Source organism: Leptonychotes weddellii, chromosome 4 (genome assembly GCF_054177405.1).
Source record: "Leptonychotes weddellii isolate Sample4059 chromosome 4, ASM5417740v2, whole genome shotgun sequence".
Taxonomy (NCBI): domain Eukaryota; kingdom Metazoa; phylum Chordata; class Mammalia; order Carnivora; family Phocidae; genus Leptonychotes; species Leptonychotes weddellii.
Window position 1 is genome coordinate 32,870,938 of NC_138372.1, and position 18,930 is coordinate 32,889,867.

The 18,930-nt window shown below is 41.7% G+C and overlaps 1 protein-coding gene across 4 annotated transcripts in view; it reads right to left on the bottom strand.

Annotated features, from left to right (window-relative positions):
• The window catches only part of TESK2 (testis associated actin remodelling kinase 2), a 111,870-nt gene extending 95,219 nt beyond the window's left edge, over window positions 1–16,651 (bottom strand). The window contains exons 1-2 of one of the 4 annotated variants that reach the window (XM_081818338.1): window positions 16,303–16,651; window positions 10,805–10,853 (exon numbers count right to left, since the gene is read on the bottom strand). The gene's annotated coding sequence lies outside the window, so the exon portion shown is untranslated. Of the gene's footprint in view, window positions 1–4,939; window positions 5,083–10,804; window positions 10,854–16,302 lie in introns of those variants that run through there. The other 3 variants (XM_031022995.2, XM_006729002.3, XM_081818337.1) reach the window with 3 other exon arrangements.
• Between the last annotated feature and the right edge of the window lie 2,279 nt (window positions 16,652–18,930).

Sequence of the window (18,930 nt, forward strand, 5' to 3'; positions counted from 1 at the left end):
TTTTTTTTTTTTTTTAAAGATTTTATTTATTTATTTGACAGAGAGAGAGACAGCGAGAGAGGGAACACAAGCAGGGGGAGTGGGAGAGGGAGAAGCAGGCTTCCCGCCGAGCAGGGAGCCCGATGCGGGGCTCGATCCCAGGACCCTGAGACCATGACCCGAGCCGAAGGCAGTCGCTTAACCAACTGAGCCACCCAGGCGCCCCTAACAGCCGACTTTTGATTTCAGCTCAGGTCATGATCTCAAAGTCCTGGGATGGGAGCCCTGTGTTGGGCATGGAGTCTGCTTAAGATTCTCTCTCTCCCTCCCCCACTGCCCACCCCAACTCGTGTACATGGTCTCTCTCTCAAAAAGTTATAATGACTAAATACAATAATGACACTTGATTGAATCCTGATTTGAACAAACTAGGTATAAGACAACTGTAGAAATTTTAATAAGGACTACTATTAGATAGCAGAAAATCATTTTTAATTTTTTTTAAAGATTTATTTATTTGAGAGAGAGCATGGGCAGGGGGGAATGGCAGAGGGACAAGGATAAGCAGACTCCCCGCTGAGCAGGGAGCCTGATGCAGGGCTCAATCCCAGGACCCCAGGATCATGACCTGAGCCAAAGGCAGACGCTTAACTGACGGAGCCACCCAGGCGCCCAGAAAATTGTTTTTTTTTATTTATTCATTTTAGTAATCTCTACACCCAATGTGGGGCTCAAACTCACAATCCCAAGATCAAGAATCACATGCTCTTCCAACTGAGCCAGCCAGGCACCCTGATGACAGTAGAAAATTATTATTAACTTTAAGTGTGACAGTGACATTAAGATTATATAAGACAACCCCTGGGTGGCTCAGTTGGTTAAAGCAACTGCCTTCAGCTCAGGTCATGATCCTGGAGTCCCGGGATCGAGTCCCGCATCGGGCTCCCTGCTCAGCGGGGAGTCTGCTTCTCCCTCTGACCCTCCCCCCTCTCATGTACTCTCTCTCATTCTCGCTCTCTCAAATAAATAAATAAATCTTTAAAAAAAAAAAAGATTATATAAGACTTATTTTGGGAGAAATAGAGGTGAAATAGCATGTCTGTATTTGCATTAAAATAAATCAGAAAAAGTAGATGTAGCACATTTTACAAAATGCTAACAATTGTTATATATGGGAGATGGGTAAATGGGTGTTACATTTTTCTCATAATAACAAACACAAAAAGGCTTCACAAACAAAAGTAATATTTTGTCAATTAAAAAAAAAAAAATCCAGTGATGCCTGGTGGCTCAGTAGGTTAAGCATCTGCCTTCGGCTCAGGTCATGATCTTGGGGTCCTGGGATCGAGTCCTGCATCGGGCTCTCTGCTAAGTGGAGAGTCTGCTTCTCCCTCTCACTGTGCTCTCCCTCTCTCGCTCTCAAATAAATAAATAAAATCTTTAAAAAAAAATCCAGGGGCACCTGGGTGGCTCAGTCAGTTAAGCAACTGCCTTCAGCTCAGGTCATGATCCCAGGTCCTGGGATTGAGCCCCATATTAGGCTCCTTGCTGAGCGGGGAGCCTGCTTCTCCCCTGCCTGCCATTCCCCTTGCTTGTGTTCTCTCTCTTTCTGTCAAATAAATAAATAAAATCTTTTAAAAAATCCAGCAAATGAATATAGGTTTATCTTATTTTATTGTGCTTCATGTTATTGTGCTTCACAAATACTGCATTTTTTTTCTTTTACAAATTGAAGTTTGTGGCACTCCTGTATTGATTAACTCTATTGGCACCATTTTTCCAACAGCATTTCCTCACTTCAACTCTGTCACATGTTGGTAATTCTCGCAATACTGCAAACTTTTTCATTATATTTATTATGGTGATCTGTGATCTTTGATGTTACTAATTGGGGACACCACAAACTGTACCATATAAGATGGAGAACTTAATTGAATGTTGTGTGGTCTAACTATTCCACCAGCCAGCTTTTCTCTCTTCTCTCTCCCTTCTCCCTCTCCTTGGGCCTCCCTATTCCATGAGACACAATATTGAAATGAGGATAGTTAATTTTGACTTTCAAGTCTTATTATTTAAGAAACACATTTCATAAAGCTACAGCTACTATAGAAAGTGATTCCCCTGATGGATCCGGGCAAAATAAATTGAAAATCTTCTGGAAAGGATTCACCATTCTAGATGCCATTTGTGATTCATGGGAAGAGGTCAAAACAGCAACATTAACAAGAGTTTGGAAGAAGGTGATTCTAACCCTCATGGATAACTTTGAGGGATTCAAGACATCAGTGGAGGATATAATTGCAGATAGGGTGGAAATAGCAAGAAAACTAGAATTAGAAGTGGAGCCTGAAGGGGCGCCTGGGTAGCTCAGTCAGTTAAGCATCTGCCCTTCGGCTCAGGTCATGATCTCAGGATTCTGAGATCAAGCCTCCTGTCAGTCTCCCCACTTCTCCCCCCCCTCTGTCCTTCCCCCCTCCTCGTCCTTGCTCTCTCTCTCTCTCGTGTTCTCTCTCAAATAAATAAGTTAAATCTTATAAATAAATAAACAAAAAGAATCTTCAAGAAGTGGGGGCACCTGGGTGGCTCAGTCAGTTAGTGTCTGCCTTCGGCTCATGTCATGATCTCAGGGTCCTGGGATCGGGCTCCCTGCTCAGCGGGGAGTCTGCTTCTGCCTCTCCCTCTGTCCTCCAACCCCCTGCTCATTCTTGCTCTCTCTCTCTCTTTCTCTCTCTCTCTCAAATAAATTAATAAAATCTAAAAAAAAAATTTTTTTTTAAGTGGAACCTGAAGATGTGACTGAACTGTTAAAATCTCATGATAAAACTTCCTTTTTATGGATGAGCAAAGGAAGTGGTTTCTTGGGATGGAATCTACTCCTGAAGATGCTGTGAAGATTGCTGAAATGACAATAAAAGATTTAGAATATTATATGAACTTAGTTGATAAAGCAGCTGCAGGTTTTGAGAGGACTGACTCCAATTTGGAAAGAAGTACTGCTGTGGGTAAAATGCTATCAAACAGAGTCACATGCTACAGAGGAATCATTCCTGCAAGTAAGAGAAAATCAATGTGGCAAACTTCACTGTTGTCTTATTTTAAGAAATTGCCACAGCCACTTCAACCTTCAGCAACCAGCATGCTGATCAGGCAGTGGCCATCAACATTGAAGCAAGACTCTCCACCAGCAAAAAGATTATGACTTCCTGAAAGCTGAGATGACGGTTAGCATTTTTAGCAATAAAGTACAGTCAACCATTGAACAACACGTCTGAACTGCATGGGCCCACTTATAAATGAATTTTTTATAAATATGGTGAAGTACTGTAAATGTATTTTCTCTTCCTTATGACTTTCTTAATAACATTTTCTTTTCTCTAGCTTACTTTATTTTAAGAACACAGTACATAATAATATAGGGGCACCTGGGTGGCTCAGTCGGTTGGGTGTCCAACTCTTAATTTTGGCTCAGGCCATGATCTCAGGGTTGTAAGCTCAAGCCCTGCATCAGGCTCTGCACTCAGTGGAGGGTCTGCCTGAGATTCTTTCTCTCCCTCTTCCCCTCCCCTCCCTCTGCTTTGCCTGTGCACTCACTCACTCTCTCTCTAAAATAAATAAATTTTTTTTGTTTTTAAGATTTTATTTATTTAAGGGGCACCTGGGTGGCTCCATCGTTAAGCGTCTGCCTTCAGCTCAGGTCATGATCCCAGGGTCCTGGGTTCGAGCCCCGCATCGGGCTCCCTGCTCCGCGGGAAGCCTGCTTCTCCCTCTCCCACTCCCCCTGCTTGTGTTCCCTCTCTCGCTGTATCTCTCTCTGTCAAATAAATAAAATCTTTAAAAAAAAAAGAGAGAGAGAGAGAGAGGTGCCTGGGTGTCTCAGACAGTTAAGCATCTGCCTTCGGCTCGGGTCATGATCCCAGGGTTTGGAGATCGAGCCCCACGTCAGGCTCCCTGCTCAGTGGGGAGTCTGCTTCTCCCTCTCCCTCTGTGCTCTCTCTCACTCTCTCTCAAGTAAATAAATAAAATATTTAAAAAAAAAATACAGTACATAATATATATACATATATAAAATATGTGTTAATCAGCTGTTTATATTATTGGTAAGGCTTCCACTCAACAGCAGGCTAGTAGTAGTTAAGTTAAATGCAGATCTGACCACATAGGGGGTCAGCACCCCAACCCCTGTGTTATTCAGGGCCCACTGTATTTTTTAATTAAGGTATGTACACCTTTTTAGACATAATGCTACTGCACACTTAACAGACTACAGTATGGTGTAAACATAAATTTTATATGTATGGGAAACCAAAAAATTCACTTTGCTCACCTTATTACAATATTCACTTTATTGTGGAATGAAATAAACCTGTAATATCTCCAAGGGATGCCTGTACAGCACAGACATCACAAATACCAACACCAGAAATGTAAAAACCAACTACTCTTATGTTGCGTAAATGAGTACTTAACTGTTTGGAATAAAATTTCTAACAAAGCAGCATATGTATATTCAAAAACTGCTATATCTCAAATGGTTTAGATGGAATAGCAGATGATGGTGAACTGTGCTAGATAATTCAAAAAAGATCTAGTGATGTCAAAGACATTGAAGTTTAAAAAGCATGTAAAGGCATAAAACTTCACGAAATGAGAGCAGGGAAAAGTGATTTTTTATATGTTTTTATATTTTATAATATAATATTACATTTAAAATATATGTGTGTCACTAAAATAAATAGTGCAAGTTTTAAAAATGCTGATTCCAATTAGTAGTTTAATGATCTTGAACATGTTACTTAAATTCTACCCTTATCTATAAAAGAGATATTAACTAAAACTAATGATGTAATGTATGGGGATTAACATAAGAATAAAAAAAAAAGATATTAACTATATCTCATTTAGTTATTATGAGAATTAAATGAGAACATACTAAAGAGTTAAAGGATTAAAATGAGGGCACCTGGGTGGCTCAGTCGTTAAGAGGCTGCCTTCAGCTCAGGTCATGATCCCGGGGTCCTGGGATGGAGCCCAGTATCAGGCTCCCTGCTTGGGAGGGAAGCCTGCTTCTCCCTCTCCCACTCCCCCTGCTTGTGTTCCCTCTCTCGCTGTGTCTCTCTCTGTCAAATAAATAAATAAAATCTTTAAAAATTTTTCAAAAAATAATAAAGGATAAAAATGCATATATGAAGTACCAGGCAAGGTGCCTGTCACCCAGTAAGCATTTAATAAATGTGAATTCCCTTTCCTCTCCCTTCCCTGTTCCATCCTTAATCCTAGTTCTGAATGCTGCAAATTAAGAATATTTTTTTCTTCTTTATGATAGCTTTTCAGTTAACCAAATCTTCCCCAGGGCAAAATATATAAAGTCTTTCAGGTTTCCCATGGAACACGGCATCAAGATCTCCCTGGTTACCTTTTTTTAAAGTTTAGCCTTAATTGCCATCCAAACTGTCAAAGACCTGCTAAAACACAATAGCAAAAAATGTATACAATATTAAATATATAATCTAACTAGGACAAAATTGAATAGGACTATTATTTCCCATAATCTGGATATAAAGAACATAGTTTCTGATCTTCTAAGCATACTAAATGTATCTATAATTTTGAAAGCTGGAACATGAAACTTGACACAAGGTAAACTGATATTAGACCCCATTCAAATAAGCTGAAATGCTAAGTACTAGGGGGATGTACGAATTTCTAGGATAATATCTCTTTTGATAAATGTTCCTTTTTTGTTGTTGCTGTTCCTATTTTAAGAAGACCTGAACATGACCACTTAGGTCAGATAGGCCACTTTTTTTTTTTTTAAAGATTTTATTTATTCATTCATGAGAGACAGAGAGGGAGAGGCAGAGGGAGAAGCAGGCTCCCAAGGAGCAGAGAGCCCGATGCGGGACTCGATCCCAGGACCCTGGGATTATGACCTGAGCAGAAGGCAGACGCTTAACCATCTGAGCCACCCAGGTGCCCTTTTTTTTTTTTTTAAGATTTTATTTATTTATTGGACAGAGACAGCGAGAGACGGAACACAAGCTGGGAGAGTGGGTGAGGGAGAAGCAGGCCTCCCGCTGAGCAGGGAACCCAAGGCGGGGCTCAATCCCAGGACCCTGGGATCATGACCCAAGCTGAAGGCAGACACTTAATGACTGAGCCACCCAGGTGGCCCACCACCGCCCCTTTTTTTAAGATTTTATTTATTTGTCAGAGAGAACACAAGCAGGGAGAGCGTCAGGCAGAGGGAGAAGCATACTCCCTGCTGAGCAAGGAGCCCAATGCAGGCTTCAATCCCAGACCCTGGGATCATGACCCGAACCAAAGACAGACACTTAACTGACTGAACCACCCAGGCATCCCAACTCATCTCTTCTAATAAAGTGAGTTAGAAGGCTATTTCAGAGACTGTGGGAAAGAAAGCAATCAAGAGGAAAGAGGAAGTTAGTTCTGGGGCTAGGGTAGGCTATTCTATAGTTTACATTACAAAGGTCAAAGGAGGAATATGATAAAAGGGAAAACAAAATTAATAACATGAAGTATTATCAAAAAATATTCCCGGGCACCTGGGTGGCTCAGTTGGTTGCGCATCTGCCTTCTGCTCAGATCATGACCCTGGGATCCTGGGATCGAGCCCCACTTCGGGGCTCCCTGCTCAGTGGGGAGTCTGCTTCTCCCTCTGCCTCTGCCCCTCCCACTGCTCAGGCTCTCCCTCTTTCTCTGTCAAATAAATTTAAAAAAACTTTTTTTTTTTAAAGGTTTTATTTATTTGACAGAGAGAGACACAGTGAGAGGGGACACAGCAGGGGGAGTGGGAGAGGGAGAAGCATGCTCTCTGCGGAGCAGGGAGCCCTATGCGGGGCTCGATCCCAGGACCCTGGGATCATGACCTGAGCTGAAGGCAGACACGTTAACGACTGAGCCACCCAGACACCCCTAAATTAAAAAAATCTTAGAAAAAAATATTCCCCCCAAAATATTTTTATTCAACATTGTTTCCTTCTCGAATGTATTATTTCCACTAATGGGAATATTTTATAGCCATTAAAAATGACAGATACGATAAGCACACAAAGATGTATGTATAAGAGTATTAACTTACACATTGTCATTATCAGTAACAGGATAAAACTAGAGACAATCCAAATGTCCATCAATAGGGATAGGTTAAATTGTACACCCATATAATTTAATATTATATAGTCATTAAAAGAACGAGGTCAATTCTATACCTAACATAGAAAGATGTCCAAGTTTCACTGTTCAGTGATAATAGCAAGTTGCAAAATAGATTGAATAGTGGGATCTTTTTTTTTTTTTAGTATAACAGTGAACATTATATCCTCTTATCTACAAAATAGAGATAAATATTAACTATATCTCACTGGGTTATTATGAGAATTAAATGAGTATATGCTTAGAAAACAATTTAGAGGAATATATACACTAAACTGTCATCCTGGTAGAGGAAGTGATTTTAAGACACTCATTTTTTTTATGGAATACATTCAGTATAGTGGTTTCTTACAATGATCATGCATTACTTTTATTTCAAAAATGAAGATAAGGGGCGCCTGGGTGGCTCAGTCGTTAAGCGTCTGTCTTCGGCTCAGGTCATGATCCCGGGGTCCTGGGATCAAGCCCCACATCAGGCTCCCTACTCCGCGGGAAGTCTGCTTCTCCCTCTCCCACTCCCCCTGCTTGTGTTGCCTCTCTCGCTGTCTCTCTCTCTGTCAAATAAATAAATAAAATCTTTAAAAAAAAAAAAAAAAGAAGATAAAAAGGTGGAACTAAAAACTATTTCTTCATCCCTCCTCCAATATAGTAGCTTAGACCACATGAGAATAGTAGCTTAGACCACATTTATGATATATGTGAAATGGGAAGAGGGAAGGGCAAAGAATGTAAAAATTGAATAGTCAGTGATTTAAAAAATTTTTTAAGATTTTATTCATTCATTTGAGAGGGAGAGAGTGAGTGAGAGAGCGAGAGAGAGACAGAGACAGAGTGCACAAGTGGAGGGAGGGGCAGAGGGAGAAGCAGACTCCCAGCTAAGTAGGAAGCCCAATGGGGGACTCCATCCCAGGACCCTGAGATCAGGACCTGAGCCAAAGGCAGATGCCCAACCAAGTGAGCCAACCAGGTGCCCCCTTAGTATGGCTTTTAAAGACTATGCTCTATTAAAACTGGCGTAATCATACCCCAGACTTAACCCACCTTTCAAGTGCAGCTTTCCCTTCCTATCTCAGCTGAAGTGATACTCACCTCATTCTAGCTGTTATACTCAGTTAATGTCTTCTTGGTCTTTCTATCTCCACTCCTGCACCTGTTCCAATCTATTCTCCAAGGGGAGTAAACTTTTGAGAACTCTTCATGTGTGATACAAAGGCTCTTTCTTATTTGGCCTCATCCCTTATCTCTACCCTCATCTCTCTCTACTCCTTTCCACAAACAAAATCTACTCCAGACAGAGAATTACTTGTAGAGCTCTGCTCACACTTTAATGCCTATACAGGTAACATTCTTTCTCCCTGGCACGTTCTTCCTGACCTCTTCTACATAGCTCTCTCAGTAATCATCTCACGTGGGAAGTGTCCTCTGACCCCTCAATCTCCTTTTTGTGTGTGTGTGTGCTTTGATAATGCCTTGCACAAATCTCTGCTGTTACCGTAATTACACAGTATTTCAATTGTTTATCCATCTCTTTCACTGGACTATGAGCTCTATAAGGACTTAGACTCAAACTTACTCACCTCCAAATGAACTGTGGCATATAAATTTCAATCCTACCATATCAAAATTTACAGTAGAGAAAAAAATGAAAATAAGTAGGCCATTCAGATTCCATACTTTCTATGTAAAAGCATATTCATTTTTTCATTCACTCAGTCAACAAACATTTATTTAGTACCTACTAGGGGCCAGGCACTTTGCCAAGCCCTAGAGAGTTGGTGATGACAATACAGACATAAACACAGAAAGCACAAAAAGAATTCTGAAAGGGTACACCCAAAATGTTAAAATTGGCCATTAACATTTAGACTTTAGGGAAGATGTGAATAATTTGTATCTTTTCCTTTAAAATCACCTCTATTTTCCTATTCTACCTTAATGAAAATGCACTAATTTATAATCACACACACATACATATATATGTGAGGTGTCCTCCCAAATTACAAATTCCTACCCATCAGCAGAAATACAATACCCATGGTAAATAATGTATAAATTTGTGAATCATAGCTAATGTGAAAGCAAAACAAATTTTGAGAACTTTTAATCAGATTCTAATTAAAGAATTCTAGGGGCGCCTGGGTGGCTCAGTCGTTAAGTGTCTGCCTTCGGCTCAGGTCATGATCCCAGCGTCCTGGGATCGAGCCCCACATCGGGCTCTCTGCTCTGCGGGAAGCCTGCTTCTCCCTCTCCCATTCCCCCTGCTTGTGTTCCTTCTCTCGCTATGTCTCTCTCTGTCAAATAAATAAATAAAATCTTTAAAAAAAAAAAAAAAGAATTCTAATATGGGGGCCTGCATGGCTCAGTTGGTTGAGCGGCTGCCTTTGGCTCAGGTCATGATCCTGGAGTCCCGGATCGAGCTCTGCATCAGGCTCCCTGCTTCTCCCTGTCCCCTCCCGCAACTCATTCTCGCTTTCTCTCTCTCTCTTTCTTTGTCTCTCAAATAAATAAAATCTTTTTCTAAAAAATTTAAAAAATAAAATTTAATTAAAAAAAAAAAGAATTCTAATATAAAGAGCAAAACTAAAGTATGCAAAAATACTTCAGGATTTCCACAGTCCCTACTTTTGAAAAAGATCCCATGCAAATTGTCCGAGGAAAACAATGACCACAACATCAATACCACCAGTTTTCCACACTGCAGAAAGAAAATTATGTCATTGTATTCCACTTAATGCAGAAGAGATGACAGCCTCTCTACAATTTATTCAGAAGACAAATTAATAAATAACACCATATTTCATCTGTATAATGATTTACAGTTTATAGTTCACAAAGTACTTTGACCTTCAAAATAACTGTTTTCTTGTTCCCACTGGATAGATAAAAAGTGAAGGATGAGGGCGCCTGGGTGGCTCAGTTGGTTAAGCGACTGCCTTCGGCTCAGGTCATGATCCTGGAGTCCTGGGATCGAGTCCCGCATCGGGCTCCCTGCTCGGCAGGGAGTCTGCTTCTCCCTCTGACCCTCCTCCCTCTCATGCTCTCTGTCTCTCATTCTCTCTCTCAAATAAATAGGTGAAATCTTTAAAAAAAAAAAAAAAAAGTGAAGGATGAAAATGGAGAAGGCCTTTCTAACTATGACTCAAAATCCAAAAGCCATAAAAGAAAAGATTAAGAAATTTGTCTACATAAAAAAGAAAAATTTGTCTACATAAAAATACATGTAAATCTAAAAGTTTTTCATGGGAATAAAATAAAAGAAGTCAGAAGACAAATATCAAAATGGGAAAATATTTGTAACACATAATACATACCACAGGAAAAAATATATCACATACGTATGAACTATATAAAGTATATATGTGTGTATGTACATATGTATAATATATAAAAAGAGACAGAAATTAATAGAAAAGAGACCTATGACAACAGATAAATAAGAATTTAAACAGGTAGTTTATAGAAAATGAAATATGAATAACCCAAACAACATAAAAAGATGCTTAACTTTAACATTATTTTTTAAAACTTAAAACTACTCTGGGTACCATTTTTCTCTATCAGACTGGCAAAAATTCAACTTTGATAACAGCAAAGCATAATATTAATCTGATCCTAGAGCCAGAGTGCTTAGTTTGAATTTCTGCCACAGTACCTGTATGATCTGGGCAAGTCTCTTAAATTCTCTTCCTCAATTTATTCACCTGAAAAATAGAAACAATAATAGTACCTATCTCAAAGGGATATTAGTAAGATTAAATGAAGTAATATATATAAAGCAGTTTGAATAGTATCTAGCACATAGTTAGCACCTTGTAAGTATTAGTTATGATACAGCTAATGTTGGTGAGTGAACAGGCAATGTATATTAGAACAACCTCTAAGGAAAGCAATTTGGCAAAATTTCAATTATAAATGCATATATCCTTTGACTTAGAAATCCCACTTTCTGGGGTGCCTGACAGCACCTGCCTTCGGCTCAGGTCATGATCCCAGGGTCCTGGGATCAAGCCCCGCCTGCCTTGAGCTCCCTGCTCAGCGGGGAGTCGGCTTCTCCCTCTCCCTTTGCCCCTGCCCCCGCTCATGCTCTCTCTCATGCAGGCACTCTCACTCAAATAAATAGAATCCTTTTTTTTAATAAAGATTTATTTATTTATTTGAGAGAGAGAGCGCACAGAGGGGCAGAGGGAGACAGAAAGGAAGAATATTAAGCAAGATCCACGCCCAGTGCAGAGCTCAACACAGGCTCAATCCCACGACCCCCAGATCATGACCTGAGCCAAAATCACAAGTCCGATGCTTAACCAACTGAGCCACCCAGGTACCATAATAAATAGAATCTTTAAAAGAAAAAGAAAAAAAAAGAGAGGCACCTGGGTGGCTCAGTCAGTTAAGTGCCTGCCTCCGCTCAGGTCACGAACTCAGGGTCCTGGGATCAAGCCCCGCATCGGGCTCCCTGCTCAGCGGGAAGTCTACTTCTCTCTCTCCCTCTGTCACTCTCCCTGCTTGTGCTCTCTCGCTTTCTCTCTGTCAAATAAATAAAATCTTTAAAAAAATTTTAATTGCTTTTTAATATTTATTTATTTTTAAAAGATTTTTAATTGCTTTTTAATATTTATTTATTTTTAAAAATTTTTAATTGCTTTTTAATATTTATTTATTTTTTAAAAGATTTTTAATTGCTTTTTAATATTTATTTATTTTTAAAAGATTTTATTTATTTATTTGATAGACAGAGACACAGCGAGAGAGGGAACACAAGCAGGGGGAGTGGGAGAGGGAGAAGAAGGCTTCCCGCAGAGCAGGGAGCCTGATGCTGGGCTCCATCCCAGGACCCTGGGATCATGACCTGAGCTGAAGGCAGACGCTTGACGACTGAGCCACCCAGGCGCCCCAAAAGCAATTAAAAAAAATTTTTTTTAATTATCACAAGTAGGCCTCTAACTAAAACAACCACCCACTCTGAGTGCTCAGCAAAAATAATACTAATGAAACCACACTGAAGTCATCTCCATATGATGACTTGGAAAATAGTATAATACCCATTGTTGGTCCAAAACAGTCAGCATCACCCACACTATACATTGTAATAATCGGGCTTAACTTACTGGAAGGAGATGAAATTCTCATAAAGGCCTTTATCATAGATTTCAAATTCCAACACAAAGTTCATTTTGCTGAACAATGAAGTGTACAACACTAAGAATATATCTACAAACACTTTCACATAGGGAAAAAAAACATTAAATCAAGTCAGCTTTCTACTCTAAGTAAGCCAGGGAATGAGTACATGTAAATATGTAATTTTCTGGGCACCTGGGTGGCTCAGTTGGTTAAGCGACTGCCTTCGGCTCAGGTCATGATCCTGGAGTCCCCGGATCGAGTCCCAAATCGGGCTCCTTGCTCAGCAGGGGGTCTGCTTCTCCCTCTGACCCTCCCCCCTCTCATGTGCTATCTCTCTCATTCTCTCTCTCAAATAAATAAATAAAATCTTAAAAAAAAAAATATGTAATTTTCCTTTTACAATTAACATAAGCACAGGGACGCCTGGGTGGCTCAGTCAGTTAAGCATCTCCCTTGGACTCAGGTCATGATCCCAATGTCCTGAGATCAAGTCCCACATCCGGCTCCTTGCTCAGCAGGGAGCCTGCTTCTCCCTCTGCCTGCCACTCCCCCTGCTTGTGTGTGTGCGCTCTCTGTCTGACAAATAAATACTTTAAAAAAAAATTAACATAAGCACAAAATGTTGTTGGGGATTCTGGGGTAAAGTCCCTAGCTTAGTCTCCCAACATATACACTTTTAAACACAATTGAATAGGCCCACCAAAAGATTTTTGAAACCATCCCCATTATACATCTGTACGAGAGAATAAGATATCATAGATCCAGGGCACAGGAACTTGACATTAATTCGCACAAACATCTATATCACCTAGTACTACTTTCTTTTTTTTAAGATTTTATTTATTTATTTGTCAGAGAGAGAGAGAGAGCGAGAGAACACAAGCAGGAGCGGCAGGCTCCCAATGTGGGACTCGATCCCAAGTCCCTGGGATCATGACCCAAGCCGGAGGCAGGTGCCTAACCCACTGAGCCACCCAGGCGTCCCCTAGTACTACTTTCTAACAGGTAACAAGGAACCTCCAATTCAATCCTGGGTCCCTCAGTTCTGAGCAGCCCCACCTATAGAACCCAGTATCTCCTCTGTTCCATTTCCTGCTATCATACTAGGCAATTATGACATCCATACCAATGACATATTCAACATACTTCACAGTCCCGTAACCTCCTACTACTTCAATAACCTGTACTTCCATTCCCCTTCAACAGCACTATAACAGTTATATCCTGTTTTGTTTTGTTTAAGATTTTATTTATTTATTTGACAGAGAGAGAGCACAAGCAGGGGGAGCTGCAGAGGAAGAGGGAGAAGCAGGCTCTCTGCTGAGCAGGGAGCCAGATGCAGGGCTCAATCCCAGGACCCTAAGATAATGACCTGAGCCGAAGGCAGACGCTTAACTGACTGAGCCATCCAGGCACCCCTATACCCTGTTGTTGTTTTTTTATCTTGAAATAATGAACTCTCAGCTGTCCCATTCTATATTTATTTTTTTTTGTAGTAATCTCTAAACCAATTGTGGGGCTCAAACTCACAACCCCAAGAGCCACATACTCCTCCTCTGACTGAGCCAGCAAGGCACCCCTCCCCTTCTGTATTTCTTAAAGAACCTGGTCTTCAACCACATTTCTGATTGTCTCCTTATTCTCCAAGTACACTGGCCCTTCTGAAGGTTTTACTTCTTAAAACCCCAGCTTGGACTCTCAGACTCCATCATAATTCCCACACTATCACTAGCATTGTAAAGTTACTCTCCTTTTTATCTTCCTTTCTCATATATTCCAATTCTGGATCAACCCAACCATCTTTTCTGCACTCCCACTCTTAGGCTGCTGGAGAAAGTGTAAAATCCATGCTACTGGGCCCCATTACAAATACATTATTTCTAACTTTTACTAGGCCCTCAATGGTGTCAGCAATCTTTTTTTTATCCTTAATCTATTTTCATCTTCCATTGAAGATTTCCATGGCCCTAATACTCACCATAGTTCCTTCAGTCTCCAGAAATAATTGACTTCTCTACAGATAACTAATCACATCAAGAAAATAAGACCATCTGTCACACTTCCCCACGTTCTTTTCCTTCTACCACAACATTATCCATCTTAACTTCTATCCTTTTAGTATCAAAGAATGAAATGCCCTGGGGCCCTGCTCATGCTCTCGCTCACTATCTCTGTCTCCAATAAATAAAATCTTAAAAAAAAAAAAAAATGAAATGCCCAACATATTTCCTAGATAAAATTTCCCCTCAACCTACAAAACCATTTCACCCATACTAAAAAAAACCCACACACACGTGCCATAGTGGAAAGTTCAAATTCTTGCCTACAGGCTTCCCAGTTGTAAAAGAGGAATACTGATACCTAAACCACAAGGCTGGTGTGATCTATAAAGCATCTTTACAGTACCTGACATAGAGTATATTCTCAATAAAGACGTTACCAGCAGCTCTCTTTCACAACCACACTTGCTGAAAGAGTAATTTTCCCCACTGCCTCCCATTTGTTCCTCAATCCATCTCACATTGCCACCATTGCACAATTCAAAGTGTCTTTCAGAGGGAAAAAGTGATCTGCTAATTGCTAAATTCAGTGGTTTCTTTCTAATCATCATTCTACTTGAGCTTTGCAGCACGTAACAGTGATGGTCATCCCCTCCCATATTGAAACCCTTCTTCCTTTGGTCTCTTATTATAATGCTATTCTATTCTTATTCTTGTCCCATTCCTTTAACCTCTGTTTCTCAGTGTCTATTACCCTTCAAACAATGATGTTCCTTCTGGTCCACAGCCCTTTTCTTCTTTCAGTATTACCATCCCATACTAAGTCTTCAAATATCCCTGTTTTATATTCTCTGTTGACCCTCAAATTTATGTATTCAGTTCCAACCTCACTCCCAATTTTCAGACCCAAATTTCCAGCAAACCACAGTGATATCTGAAAAACACCTCAAATTAAACATGTCCAAAACGAAATTAATTACCTTCCCTCAAAACTGCTTCTTTATGTTCCCTATTACAATTAACACTACCAATGCATCCCACCAACGAAGTCAGAAACCTCCACTAACCCTCTCAACTCTGGAAACTTCATGGAATTGAAACCTCCTGGAAGTGCATGCCACCCTCTTCATTTTCCTACCACTATTCCAGTTCACCCCCTCTGACCTGGATTAGCACACTGGTTTCCTGCCTACCTAGGCTTTCTGCCTCAACACTGTCTTCACTTTCAATTCTTCCTCCACATGCTCACCAGAGATAATCAATCACACCAAACTCCTGCTTACAAAACTTTCATTGGCTCCCCATACCTACAGAATAGAGTCCAAATTCTTCAGCAAGGTTTTCTCAGAGTTATAAACGGCAAGGTCTCTAAATCAGACAAACATGGGTTTCATTTCTAGCTAAATCTAAATACTGGCTTAGTCCAGAGTCTTCCAAGTGAAGTGTAAAAGACAGAAGAGGGAAAAGGAAGGATGGGGAGAATAAGGATGACAGGAGGAGGGAAAAGAGAGGGACGCGGTAGTGTCTTGGGGAGGGGTGGGGGGTGAGGCCAGAGTACTTTAACGTAGAAGGGGAGTTTCCAGGGAAGAGTATGTTTGAGGGAAGTAAAGTAAAGGGGTCCAGATCTCTGAGGGACGAGGGAGGCTCTCTGTGTGGAGTTGGAGCTATCTGAAACAAGAGTTCTCCGAGAAAATGAGGGCTTCCTGAGTCTCTCAAGTGAGAAAAGTCCCTGAGAAGAGTCAAGGACCAGGTCCCTGATAACGAAGGAACTTCTAATGGGTTCCCGGCCTCTGAGGCGAGGAAGCGGGGGGGGGGGGGCTGTCCCGGGTCCCTGAGGAAAGTGAAAAGGGAAGGGAAAGGGATCGAGGAGTATCCCCCAGCCGCTCAGAGGAGGACCTTGGGAAGCGAAGGGGTCCTGTCAGTGCTGAGAGACCCTAGCGCCAATGCTCCGGAGCCGTGGCGGCGTAGGAGCCGCGCGCGCGGGCCAGGGCGCCCCGGGCTTGTGCCTTATGCGCTCTCTTGGCGTTACCTGAGGCGGGACTGAGCAGCCAGAGGGGTGCCGGCGCGGGCGGGAGGCGGAGGCAGCAGCAAAGTGGGAGCATAGTAGCCCTCACAGCTCGGAAGCGGCAGAGGCTCTTAGCCTGCGGAGGTGGTGGGGATCCCTCGCGCAGAAGCCGGCGACTCGGCGGAACTAGCGGCAGCGAAGGACGAGGAGGCTACTGCCATGGCCCCGCAGTCGGGACCGTTCCCCCCGTCCGTTTGGCGGGGCCAGGAGGATGATCCCAACGGCGAGCCAGGAAAGGCAGCTGAACCTCCGCTGAGCTCCGCGGCCGCGAGCGACTGAAACGCCTGCCCAGCCAGGCAGGGGGACTTGGGCGGGGCTTAAGGTGAGCACGCCCCTCTCCTCAAGCCTCCGAGCAGCCAATCAATCGTCAATCTTTGATAAACGAGCTAGTGGAATTACCCAATTAGCATTAGGAATGCCACGTGGTATGAGGGTGGCCTCAATAGGCGTCCGGGAAAGCCAATCAACAGCCCTAGGCGCCAACTCTGGAAGACTGTAAGACGAAGAGAACCAATACGAAGGAAGAGGAGGTTAAAAACAGAAGGGGCAGTGTGTTGGGAAGGCGGAACCAAGGAGGAGGGAATACACCTGGGGGAAACCCAAGTCCCAAGCCTCCACCGCGGGGAGTCCCACCGGGGGCGGGACAGTAAACACGAGAGAGAACAATCATTGGTAATTAATAAAACCAACAGAAAATGGATTCCACTGACGCGGCTTTTCGGTTGGTTAAGGGTATAGCTAAGTAAGGACTACCTGAATAAAGAAAACCGATATGAACGCAGAATCCTGCAGGACCTCAGTATAGTGGAAAAACTGATACATAAACTATTATTAGCTACTTGAGATAGTAAGAGCAATGGGTAGGGTTAAAATGCTGAGGCAGCTATTCATCTAGACTGAGATTTGATTTGGTGAAGGCTTCTTGGAGGTGATAACACTTGGGCTGGCTTGAAAACTGAAATTTTTGGAAAAAGCTGCATACGGAATAAGAATTCTGTTCAACATGCACATATTTCCTTCCTCGTGCTTTCCATATACCTGGACTTCAGGTGCTCATAATCTCACGCCTGAGCAGATTGGAACAGGGCTAGAGCTTCCAGGGCGAGAGCAGGCAAAGAAACACTGGAGTATGGGCCTTCCTGCACCAGTACTCCCTTGGATAAGAGACCTCTTTTCAGACATCTTTAGACGTGCCTCCTACTGTAAGGGTCTTGACAGATGAGTGGGATTTGAATAGTATAGGTGGTGTGCATTCCTGCGGCAATAAAGTTTAAGAAATGTATGATTTCATTCATATGTGGAATCTAAAAAACAACGAATGAATAAACAAACAAAAAGCATAACCAGACCTGTAGCCTGGTTATGGAGGCTACATATGGAGAACAAACTGATGGTTGCTGGAGAGGACAGGGACACAATGGGTGAAGGGGAGTGACAGGCTTTCAGTTATGGAATGAATAAATCATGAGAATAAAAGGCACAGCATAAGGAATGTAGTCGATGATATTATATTAGCATTGTGTGGTAACAGATGGTAGCTACACTTGTGGTGAGCATATCATAATGTATAAACTTGTCCAATCACTATGTTGTATACCTGAAAGTAATGTATTATTGTGTGTCAACTACACTTAAATTTAAAAAAATTTTAAAGATACGTGATAGGAGACAACAATAGAGGTTAAATGTGGGCTTAAATGCCTAATTTGTCCTTTCTATTTTATGCTGTGAGAACTGTCAAAGGTTCTTGAGCAGAATAGCCTTAACAGGATACTGTTTTAGTTAGATTAATTGGTAGCTCACAGTATCTCCAAAAGGAGAAAAAAAATCACCCCAGCCCAGTACCATTGGCCCAAAGCCTTTTCTGTATCATTCTTATGGCAATACATAATGTGCTGCCACCTGGTGACAGTTCAAATACCATTGTTCCACATTGCTATTGAATTTTTCTGTTGTTAGAGCCCTGGCACTCTTGCAAACCTGTCTCCCACAAAGCCTGATGCAAAGTAGTTGATAAATAAGTACAGCACTTGTACCAAGTAGAATTGAATAATACCATCATACCAGATGTATTATTTGCCCAAAGAAAGATGTAAAAGACAAGGATTACTTGTACCTTGAGTAGGAAGATGAGCCTTGATGGCAAGTATTTAATTCTTTGAACAAGTTCTGTTTGACCCAAGCCTGATCTCTACCATTCCACTCTCGGCAATCTCTTTTTTCTTTTAAGATTTATGTATTTATTTGAAAGAGAGGGAGAGATTGAGGGGGGAGGTATAGAGAGTGGGAGAGAATCTCAAGCAGACTCTCCACTTAATCCCATGACCCTGAGATCATGAGAAAGAGTTGGACGCTTGACTGACTGAACCATCCAGGTGCCCCTCAGCAATCTCCTTAATACTGAGGGGAAAGAACCAAGGAATGCCTTACAGCTATTCAGGTGTCAAAGGTCCACTCTTCATGACCTGTCTGCTACTTAGGCCAAGGCCTTGAATATACCCCATAACAGGAAGTAGTTCCTACCTACTCATTTCACCCTTTTATTATGCTTTTATTTCAGATAATTGTCTCCTCTTCCCAGCTAGATGGAGC